General features: G+C 39.3%; 1 protein-coding gene across 1 annotated transcript in view; it reads right to left on the reverse strand.

Annotated features, from left to right (window-relative positions):
- The window catches only part of Ca1 (carbonic anhydrase 1), a 41522-nt gene extending 33872 nt beyond the window's left edge, over positions 1 to 7650 (reverse strand). The window contains exon 1 of the mRNA XM_008836902.3: positions 7605 to 7650. The gene's annotated coding sequence lies outside the window, so the exon portion shown is untranslated. The remainder of the gene's footprint in view (positions 1 to 7604) is intronic.
- Positions 7651 to 8938: the final 1288 nt, after the last annotated feature.

Below are 8938 nucleotides of genomic sequence, written 5' to 3' on the forward strand. Positions count from 1 at the left end.
ATGCATATGTCAAGCTGCTATGTACCTTTTTGAATACTATTTTATTGTCTGATAAAACTGAAAATCTCTTAACCAGATCAACACAGAGAGAAGAAATTTTATCCTTTGTATATGATGTGATACTCTTAAGAGAAAAAATTTGTTAAATAAACTAAGTATCAAATCTTACAAATTTCCATGGCATAAGAAATTAAAACATGTGGGCTGGAGAGATGGCTAAGCTGTTAAGAGCACTAACTGCTCTTGCAAAGGACCCAGGTTTGGTTCCCAGCACTCAAGTAGTGGCTAACAACTGTTCATAACTCCAGTTCCAGGGGATCCAACACCCTCTTCTGACCTCCACGGGCATTGGACAACATAGGAATACATACATGCATGCAGGCAATACACTCACACATAAAAACAAAAATAGTAAATAAAAATAGTTTTTAAAAAAGAAATTAAAAGATTCAAGCTAAGTGACTGGAAAAGTAGATCTAGGGATAATCTCTGAAGTATGATAATCTTAATGCCTTTAATCCACTGGCTCTCAGGCATCAGTGTGCATTAGAACCACCTGGAAGGCTGTGAAAACAGACTGCCCCAACTCATCTTCAGGGATGTGATCTGTAGGTCTGGAATGAACGCTGAGAAGTTGCACTTGTACCCAGTACCCCAGTGATGCTGATGCTGCTGGTTTGAGGACCATATTAGAGAACAATTGATTTAAAAAATATTATCTTATACCCTTAGTTAGAAATGGCTGAGATTTCCAGAAGCTCTTTTAGTGGCATCAATGACACCTCTGAAGCCAAGATGTTCCATACTTGTCCTAATCATGCCCCCACAGGTCTTTCCTGCAAGATACCAGGTCAGATTTTCTATGTAGAATAGTACCACTCCTCTGAAGGGAGCATTAGAAGGATCTTGTGGCGGGGGGTGTCATAAGGTATCAGGAGGGAAGCTCAGGAAAAACTTCTTTTACAGTTTGGGTTTGATGCTGTAGCCCAGTGACAGGGAGATCTCAGAACATTTTCAAGCAAGTGGCCTCCTCTCTCCTCTCATGACCTCAAATCCGATCTCTGGGCTCTTCCCCATTTCAGTTAAAATTTTCATCATAACTGCATGGCCATCTTTAAAATAACATGCTTACTTTTTAAAATTTATTTTTTATTATTTTAATTTTATGTGTGTAAGTGTATTGCCTGCATGTATGTGAGTGCACGCGTGTCGTGCAATGCCACAGAGGCCAGAAGAGGGCTTCGGATTCCCCTGGAACTGGAGTTAAGGACGGTTAGTAGCTGCCATGTGGGTGCTTGGATTCGAACCCAGGTCCTCTGCAGGAGCAGTCAGTGCTCTTAACTGCTGAGCCATCTCTCCAGCCCCCATGCATATTTTTGAAAGCTCTTACTTTAGGAAAACCAGAGGTCAGGATTGCAGCTGATTGACAGAGCTGCGTAAATGCCTTTGCCCTCCTCCCTCCTAGTCCTATCCGATTTCATCTTGCTTGCTATTACGCTCTTCTCCAAGTTCATGGTTTCCTAATGCTGTCCCTGGTGATTTCTCTTTGGAGAGCACCCAAATGACCCAGGATGCAGCTCTACAACTTCCATTCTATATCTAAATTTGCCTGAATTTGACTCTTTAACCATTTTGATACAAATTCTCATCAGGTTGTTAAAGAGAAAATAGCTTAAAAAGATAACCTCCTCCAATTTATTCTGTTTTATTACAGTGATTTTTATTTTTATTTATCTGCGGTTGTTTTTATTTTTAATTTTTTGTGAACATCATACATGAGAAATGACCTTAACTAAAGGAAGAGATTTTTATCAGTAGACTGTCACAGACAGGTACAGGCCAGGGAGGAGCCCGCCAGAGAAGCTTTCCAGCATCTCTCACATCACAATACCCAAAATAAGATGCTGTGAGTTGTGTTTATAAAGAAATGTGAGCAATGTTCTTCTTTGAAAGACTCCAGGTCTCTGCCTGAGCAGGAGTTGATTGGAGTCCTGCACAGTGAGGGGCTCATCTCCATATTCTTCATTTTACCTGGACCCACACTAGCCTGATTCCTACAGGCTGGGAGTAACATTTATTTATGGTTAAGAAACTCTTTGGGTCCCTGTAAGTCAAGGGCAGGGTTACCATTTGACAAACAGCCAAGCGTAAGATGGCTAAGTTAGATTCCCTAGGCTTTGTGGCTGGGTGTGGGGTGAGACTCTAGCAGATGAGCTCTTGCATCTTGAGGAATTGCAGGGTATCACTCCTTTGTGAACAGGCCTGGGAGTGAGAAGATGGTGAGGAGGGATGCTAGACCAGAATTGGCTAGATTGACTTGACTAGACTGTTCCAGAGAACTAGTCAGTTCATACAGAAAATCTATAATTTGTAAGCCCACCGTGTTTTATGCTTCTTATGATCAAATATGTTTATTTATGCTGGCTTCCCTTCTCAGCTTTCCTCAGACTTCATTAGACATCTAAAGACAAGAGTGGTGGGGAGAGTGATCACCAGGGAACAGTAAATCAGAGGAAGCCACATCAAGCCTCTAGACTCAGACATTTCTTTAGCAGAACTAAAATATCACAAGCTCTTGAAAATCTTCACAAACTTTCTGGTAGTATTCAATTTTAATGGTTTTAAATTATTTATTTATTATTATTTTATGTGTATGAGTGTACTGCCTGCATATATGTAAGTGCACCTGTCCTGGAGTGTCTGCTGGGAATCAAACCCAGGTCCGCTGCAAGAGCATTCAGTGTGCTTAACTGCTAAGCCATCTCCAGCCCAGGTTTTGTTTGTTTGTTTTGGTTTACTTATTTACTTATTTTTGGTCTTTTTGAGACAAGGTCTCCCTGTAGCCCCAACTGGCCTGTCACTCATTATATAGACCAGGTGGGCCTCAATCTCACAGAGATCAGCCTCTGCTTCCTGAGTGCTGACTAAAGGCATGCACCACCATGCCTGGCTGATTTTAATGTTTTAAACTAAGGGTGTGGAGTCTTTACAGTTGCCCTTGATGACTGCTGCAGCCAGGAAGTAAGATTCTCTAGCTCACTTCTAGAAGCAGTTACAGAACTCAGTAACTGCTTATTTGTCTGGCTTGGCCTCTGAAAGGAGATGCCTTTTTATTTATACAGACTAAATAGAAAGTAACTTCACCTTTCTGAAAATGATAACCATGGTCAAAATTTATGACAGTTGTGTCATTGAGATGGCTCACTGGGTAAAGGAGCTTGCTGCCACGTCTGACAATCTGAGTTGCTTCCTAGGACCCATATGAATGACAAGGCACATGTGCACACACACACACACACACACACACACACACACACGAAAATATATGTAATAAAGCATTTTTAAATGTATGACAATCCACACCATTAGTATGTAAGGATACACTATTACCTTTCAGGATTTGCTTTCTTCCTTTTTTCAGTGAATAGTGTTTTTATTGGATTTTCAGAAATGATTTTAATCTACACTGCACGGAAGATGAAAAAATTCAAATTTCCTTTTTTTTAAAGCTTTTAAAAACTTTTATTTACTTATTTTTATTTTATGTGTAATGAGGGTTTTGCCTGCATATACGTAAGTACATTGTGTTCATGCTATGCCTGAAGAGGCCAGAAGAAGGCATCGTGTTCCCTGGAACTGGAGTTACAGATGGTTGTTTGTTAGCTAACATGTGAGTGCTGGGAACCAAACCCCAGTTCTCTGCAACAGCAGTCAGTGCTTTTAACTGCTGATCCATCTCTGTAGGCCCTCAAATTAATTTTTATCAGATAAAAACAAAGATAGACTAAAGTGTAATTGGCCTATATGAATAAAAATTCTCATTGTGCTCATATACATCTTATAATTGTTAAATTTATGTTTTTCATACGAATCCAGGTACTTCTAGGAAGTTTTGAGATCAAAATTCTACTATCTTTGTATGCTTGGGTCTAGACCTATCTAGAGTGGAGTTTCTAAACATTGTGGACTTTCCTGTTCTGTGGAGTACTCCCAAGCTGACATCAGTGTGTTTGAGGCAGCACCTCAAATTACCAGAATCTATGGCAGTGGTCAGGTAGATTCCACCCAATGCAAACATTTGTCTGGGGTATTGCCCACAAAGGTACTGTGATTTATAATTTTATGAGAAAATAAAGTCATTTTCTGAGCATGAGTGAAGTTGCTTTAGGGAATGAGAACAATAAAGATTTTACAATATTGATAAAGACTTCATTGTACTTAGTGAACTGTGGAGCATCAAGGGTCTGATATTAACTTTCAGTTCCTCTTCAACAAGGAATGTCTGAGTTTATGTGTTCATCGTGGCCTAAAGAATGTGCCCCATGCTTCACAAATTGTTTTAAGAACCACTATAAAATGCTGACTGTGTGTTAGGCAATGGACTGCTGTAGATAAAAAATATGAGTGATGTCCCCCATGCAGTGATTGAATGAGAAAGGTGTGTAAACAAGCAAAGGCACAACTTCTAAGTCTAGGCTAACCGTTTCACATGTATTATTTCATAAGACAGACAGGACAGTACAGAGACACATTCGCCATTTTCCTGATCTCATAAAAGAGAAAATAAAAATTGTAGAAAGTGGAGTTGTTTGAACATTTTTTTTCAGTAAAGACCTGAGTCCAATAAATGCATAGGATTATTTTGGGTGGTTCTTTCTAAAAAATTACATTTGTCAACAATTACATAGCTGTTACAAAACAAGCAAACAAAATAAACAAAATAATAAAAAGTCTTCTGGAAAATAGCAAGCGCTGCCTGTGTTGTAGAAGAATTGGAATTCATGTTCATTACTGGCAGGGATATAAAACAGTGCAGTCACTGTGCAAACTGAGATGGCCATTCCTCACAAAAATTAAGCTTCTGGACCTGGGAACTAGCAGGAAATCTTGTTGTGACTTTGAGACTGACATATTTGTTGTTACGCTAGCATGGTTACCAATAACTTGTAAATATTTAAGTAGAAGTGACAGTGAGCTATATATAGATCCAATTAAAGCTAAATAAAAGTTATTCTCCATTCAGCTTCCTCCATCAGGATCTCAGCAATGCCCACAGCCACTGGAACTCCACCTGACTCAGGAAATACAGAGGTGGGTAGGCAGGCTAGATGGTAATGGAGTTGACTCTGTGTAGGCACATTGTGCAAATTTGATCTAAACATATAACAGTATAAACTCACGTGTAGGCCCTTCTAGGATATTGGAAGTAAACTGAATAAGCAAACAGTCCTGGAGCTTAAATGTGCTATCTCACAATAGAGCTACTCTGCCCAAGTCCGTTCAAATTCACATTGTTCTTTTAGCACTTGAGTTAAGTGTGAAGCATTGAGGTAAGGCAATGAAGGTCAGGAACTAGACAGAAAGGAACATAGAACAGTTTTGCCAAAGAGGCTCAGGAGTGAAGGACTTCCCTAGCTTGTGCTCCTTCCTTGCCTTCCTTTTTTTCTTTCTTTCCCTCCTCCTTTTTGCCTTTCTCTCTGTGTCTTTCTTTACATCATTTTTAAAAGGAACAATGGTTACAACAGATGTTCTGAACAAATGAAAAAATTAAAATAAACATTGGCATAAAAGGATTAAAAAAAAAAAAAGATCATGGGCCAGAGAGATGGCTCAGCAGTTAAGAACACTGTTCTTACAGAAGACCTGGGTTCGAATCCCAACACCCACATGGCAGCTAACAACTGCCTGTAACTCCAGTTCCAGGAGATCTGACAGCCTCTTCTGTCCTCTGAAGGCATTGCACAACACGGGTGCACTTACCTACATATAGGCATAACACTCATACACATAAAATAAAACAAACAAAAAAACCCAGATCATGCCATCTCCAGGGAGCCCTAACACATTCTAAATGAGCCTGTCTTTCTGGGAGAGCATAGAGAAGGCTCGGGTAAGGTTGAGAACCTAAGGCTGTCTCAGAGGCACCATGGAGACCATGAAGAACCTTTGTGCCTGGCACATAGCATCCCACCCACAGTTCAAAAACAGAATGGTAGGAAAGGGTTAGCTGCAGAGCAATGAACTCGGTGTAAAGTATGTAATGCTGTAAAACAAAACATCTAATAGATAGGAAACAATAGGACTATTTCCTGACGATGCAGGAAATAGTCAATAAAATTATAATCTGATGATTGCTATAAATGCATATTAAAAGGTATAAAAAGCTCACAAACTCCAGTAATAAAATGGGAATTAGTTAAATTTTGTTAAGTGATAAAGAACATTAGTGTGTAAAGGGACTTTCATTGATCAACTTTCTTTTAAAAATTGTTTTAAAAAAAAGGTGACTGAAAATTGGATAAAGATCCACAGGACAAGGAAAGCTGTTACTTGAGAAAAGCGCACCACATGCCAACCTTTGTCTCAAGCCAATCAGCTTGGATACGTTCAGCACCTGACTAGGTCCCTGATCCACTCAAACATTTTATTGACACTTCACTCTTGACCTTGGCTCTCAGTACTATAATCTCAGCCATATAAGTCTCTTCCATTTATTTGAGTAAGTAACTTTGCAATTCTGGGAGAAGAGAGAGAGAAGGTACCTAAGGGAATGTTAAAGGAAGTTAGTATGTTCATGTTAAGTTTAGTAATTTATAACCTTTGGAATAACCCATAAAAGTTTCTGAAAAGACTGTAAATATATAACAGAATCTGACATATTAGAAAATTAGATGGATAAGAGCTAGTGAGATGGTTCAGCAGGTTAAGGCACTCGCCACCAAGTCCAATGACCTGAGTTTGATCCCTGGGATCCTCGTGGTAGAAGGAGAGAACATACTCTTCCAAGTTGTCCTCTGACCTCCACACACGTACCATAGCATGCATTTACTCCCATATACACACACAAACACACATAATAAATAAAAAATAAAAAATAAATAAATAAATGTAATAAGAAGGAAACTAAGTGGACAAACTATACAGTTTTAACTTTGAAGGAATAAGATAATTTTCTTGTCTCTACACAGTGCTAAAAGGTATAAAAGAATGATAATGCAGATTTTGATCTATTCCTGTTTTATTTTCTTCTGACTTTTTGAGATAAAACCTCACTATGTATCCTAGACTAGTCTTGAACTTGAGACTCTCCTGCCTCAGCCTCCTGAGTTCTGAGATCATAGGTGTGTTCTATCATACCTGAACTGATCTATTTAATCAAAGTAGCTTTAATTATTAGCATCCCTTTCTCCTTTAAAATTTTTTATTAAGTGTGTAAAAGACTTAATCATTTATACGAAGCATCTTAAATGTTTAATAATTATGTCAAACATTTGAGATGCTTCATAAATTCTAATAGATTGTAGTTGACATAGATTACAATATTAAGGAACTTAATCAAGCCTATCAATTACATGGGTTAGGGGAATTAACTTTGAATTAAGCATTAACCAAAGAATAGGCAAAACTAATAAATCATATTTCCCCTCCCAATTTCAAGATAGAAAATACTTATTTGTTAAACATAAATCTTTAGAAAAACTAGACTTTAAACAATACAACTTTAATACACTGAGAAGAAAGTAGAACTGTATTTTTTAGTTTAAAGACTGATGGATAGACACAGGAGCACTTGGCTAGATGAAATACAGAACTCTGTTACTTACAGCTCCAAACAGAGAAGGCTGTTGGTGAGGTCACACAGTGGGTCGTACTTGATTGAGAATTGGGTACAGCAAGCTGGAGTAGTCAGGCAACTTATATACAGCAGGCTGGGTGGGGTTAGCTATGCTCCCAGGTTGGCTGATTTGAATAACCCTGGTGGGCTCTGGGGCCCAGGGGCTGCCCCTAGTTATCTGTTGCCTGGCTGCAGAGTGATTAGCACAGGTCCATAGTGGCCCCAGAGCATGAGAGCCTGATAAAAGAAGTGGTTGGGGTGTGGACTTAATCAACTGTTCAAGAGAGCGAACTGGTCAGCCCCTATCTGGGTCTCAAAACCAGATCAAGACAGCACACGCAAAAAATAAAAACATACACAACCCTATGTAACCATTGGAGTCCTGGGTCTCTTAGTGACAGTTTCAAGGTAAATTATTTGGGGGTATTTGGGTGATCTGAATATAAGAAGTAGCTACAGAATGTGACAATAGTTTCTGATGGCAGGAAGAAAGCAACTTTTCGAGGATTGAGTAAGTGAGCCCAGAAAGCATTCTAATATGGCACTAGAAAGGAGATGATGAAGTGGACAAACGAAGGGTAGCTGAAGCTTGATTTATGGCTGGTCTCACCATTTTCTTGGTGGTCAGCAGACAAAAAAGGCATGTGGGGCCTCAGGAGCATTTTGTCTGAATTATAGAAGTTTGTCTAGAAGTACAAAGTATGCTAAAGATGCAAGTTTAATCCAAGGTTTGTTAGAGCATCCCCTTGATTGTTGGAGTTAATCCACAAACAAGAACTATCAATGTTACAAATACTGTCCTAACTAGCTAATACAGAATCGATGTAGAAATTTATTGATGAAATTGTATTTGCCCTGGTTTTCTGGGCTTCATGAAGCAGACCTCACATCTGTTATTACTTTGGAAATATGAGACACTGGAGTTTGGGGGGCACTTGTAAGTTAGCAGCAACAGTTTTCGCTGTTGAGGGAAAATGGTTTCTACGGTCATTCCAGCATGTCCCCAAGCAACTGTCACAGCTACAGATTAGGCACATATGTGATGTCTGGTCAAGTGGGGGAGGAATGATTGACATTATACATGTGGGAAGACAGGAGAGACCTGGGCATGTCCATATGGCTTTAGGCTTGAGGGTACTGGAAGAACAAACTAGGGAGATGTGTATCCTTGCTTGTGGGACTGCAGTATAGCATGCCATAATCTTCAGGTTGGAAAATTGTGCCTCATTTTAGGTAAGTGAAACTGACTGAAGGACAGGAATGAAAATGAAAAAAACACAGAGCTTTTGTTGGGCCTGTGGTAAGAGCATAGACTTGCCTGCT

This window comes from Nannospalax galili, unplaced genomic scaffold, assembly GCF_000622305.1.
Source record: "Nannospalax galili isolate Female #2095 unplaced genomic scaffold, S.galili_v1.0 scaffold370, whole genome shotgun sequence".
Classification (NCBI taxonomy): Eukaryota; Metazoa; Chordata; class Mammalia; order Rodentia; family Spalacidae; genus Nannospalax; species Nannospalax galili.